This window comes from Triticum aestivum, chromosome 5A (genome assembly GCF_018294505.1).
Source record: "Triticum aestivum cultivar Chinese Spring chromosome 5A, IWGSC CS RefSeq v2.1, whole genome shotgun sequence".
Lineage (NCBI taxonomy): Eukaryota > Viridiplantae > Streptophyta > Magnoliopsida > Poales > Poaceae > Triticum > Triticum aestivum.
The window spans coordinates 631,375,770-631,378,693 of NC_057806.1; positions in this window are offsets into that span (position 1 = coordinate 631,375,770).

The window sequence follows — 2,924 nt, forward strand, 5'->3', positions numbered from 1 at the left end:
CCAGGGACCATTCGCCTTGGAGCCATGGGGTCTTCCTGGGGAGGAGGCTGCTGGCTCGCCCCCGGAGCTTCGTTGCCCACGCGGGGCGGAGTGCGGCGCGGCGGGGCGGACGGCGCAGGAGAGCCCCCTGCGGCGCGGACGAGCTCGGCGACGCGGTCGAGCCACTCCTCATAGACGTCATCGACGGGGCGGTAGCGCAGGAGCTCGATCACCGCGATGAGTGCAGCTCGAGCCTCCAAGGGTGCGCAGAGCGCACGGGACGAAGAGCCGGCCGGCGCGAGCGACGGAGAAGCGGTGCGGCCGTCTTGCCGCACGGACGGGTGCTGAGATGATGCCTGCTGCTCGCCCCCCGCCGGGCCGGTGGCGGCGTTGACGGCGGGCGATGGGGAACGACGAGGACGCCCACCGACGGGGGTGGTCTGGGCGACGCGAGAAGCGATGGCGGCCCGGCGCTCGGCGCGGGCCCGACGAGCGTCAGACATGGTTGCGACGGTCGGTGGAGAGCAGAGTGGAGGAAGACAAATTCTGGCGCACCCCTACCTGGCCTGCCAAATGTCGGATTTCGGGTTCCGGCAGACCCTTAAGGTTCGAACACTGGGGTGCGCGCGGAGATTACGCCTTCAACCTCTCCGTCTCACAAGGATCTAAACTACTAAAAGAAATGCACAAGAGACACAAGATTTATACTGGTTCGGGCCACCGTTGTGGTGTAATACCCTACTCCAGTGTGTGGTTTGTGGATTGCCTCTTGGGGCTGGTGAGGATGAACACTACAAGGAAGAACAGCCTCGCGAGGCTCTGTTCTTGGCTGGTGGATGAACTGCAAAGGGGAGTGCAGCTACCCTTCTCCCTCTCTCTCTTTGCCCTTGCCCACAGTCTGGAGCCGAACCGAACCGAACCGAACCCCCAAAACACCCCCTTGCCGTGTGGGTGGCTAGTCCTATCTATAGTGGCCCTGGTCCTCTTCCCAAATATTGAGCAGGAAGGGATCCAACAATGGCGGGCTAATTTGAAAGGGGACAGCTAGTACATCTATCCTGACAAAAGTAGTCTTCGCCTGCCAAAGGCTCTGGTGATGACGCCGCGCTGGGCTCCATGGTGACCTCCGTCTCGTAGTCCTCCTGGTCTTGGTCTTGTTACACCGAAGTGGCAACCTTTGCCTGATGCCTTGGTACTCAACGGCTGTGCTTGTCCCCTTTGCACCAAAGAGGAAAGAAGGACGCTGCACGCGCTGGCGCCCGCCTGGCGCCCCTAGTCGTCATGGCTCACGTCACGGGCACCTCACGAGGTACCCCGCCTTGATGTCTCCTCCTCCTCGTGAGCCATCCTGATGAGGCTGCTCCTGAGGAAGTGCTGTGTCGCCCGCCTCGCGAGGCTTGGCCCCTCGCGAGGGTCTTGAGTCTTGTACTGACGAAGATGGGCCGTGTTGGGCCCCCACTTGAGCCACGCCGCAGGCCGCAGGCAGGCAAATCTGGGGACCCCCGTTCCCAAAACGCCGACAGTGGAGGGGTATATATAGCCTCCACACAAAATCCAACCGTTACACACAATTTACCAGTCTCGGTGGGACCGAATCAACAAACTCGGTTGGACCGAAATAGTAAACCTAGTGACCGTTAGAGATTTTCGGTGGGACTGACATGCAACTCGGTAGGACCGATATGGTTAGGGTTAGGGCATAACGTAATCTCGGTGAGACCGATTACACAAACTCGGTGAGACTGATTTGGTAATAAGCTAACCAGAGGGTTGGTCAGGCAAACTCGGTGGGACCGATTCGCTCTTCTCGGTGAGACCGAAATGTTACGAAAAGGAAACAGTGAGTTTACATTGCAATCTCGGTGGGACCAATCCGCTCTTTCGGTGAGACCGAAAAGTTACGAAAAGGAAACCGAGAAATTGCAATCCCATCTCGGTGAGACCGAGATCCCTATCAGTAGAACCGATTTACTTAGGGTTTGGCAATGGCTATGACAAGTGAAACTCGGTGGCGCCGGGTTGAAAGAATCGGTAGGGCCGAGTTTGGCTTTGGCTTTAGGTCAAATGTGGATATGGGAAAGTAGCTAAGGATTTTGGAGCATATCATTAAGCACATGAAGCAAGAGGCTCATTAAGCAACACCTCATCCCTCCTTGATAGTATTGGCTTTTCCTATGGACTCAATGTGATCTTGGACCACTAAAATATAAAATGAAGAGTCTTGAGCATATGAGCTAGAGACAATCCTTTGTCCTTAGCATTTTGAGGGTTCCACTTTAACCATCCATGCCATGCCAATCATTGAGCTTTCCTGAAATGATCATCTTGGAATACATTAGCTCAATGAGCTATATGTTGTTATGAATTACCAAAACCACCTAGGGATAGTTGCACTTTCGATCTCCCCCTTTTTGGTAATTGATGACAACATATAGATCAAAGCTTCAACAAATAATAATAAGAATGAAATATATCGTTGCTTTGAGAAGTATGTGATAAGTAAGAGCTCCCCCTAAATTTGTGCATATTTAAAATTTGCTTTGGACTGCAAATGCACAAAGAGTTAGAGTCATGGGTTACTCTTCCATGTCACATACATCTTGGTGGAGCGCTCAAAAAGATAAGAATCAAATACATGCACTCATCACCAAAGAAAGTGAATGATCACATAACATAGATAAGATATATCAAGCATGCATAAGTGTAGCTTATGATAAAACACATGATCATCAATGTCTCACAAGCATATCAAAGTATCTCAACCAAAAGCAAACAAAGTTTGAAAAAAAAAACACCAAATAAAGCAAGAGACAATAAAAGCAACACTCTCTCTCTCTCTCTCTCGAAGCCTATGATCTATACATTTTTCTCCCCCTTTGGTAACAAGTTACCAAAAAGTTCCTAGAAAATTCATAGTGCTAGATCGACTCTCAGGCTTGATCTTC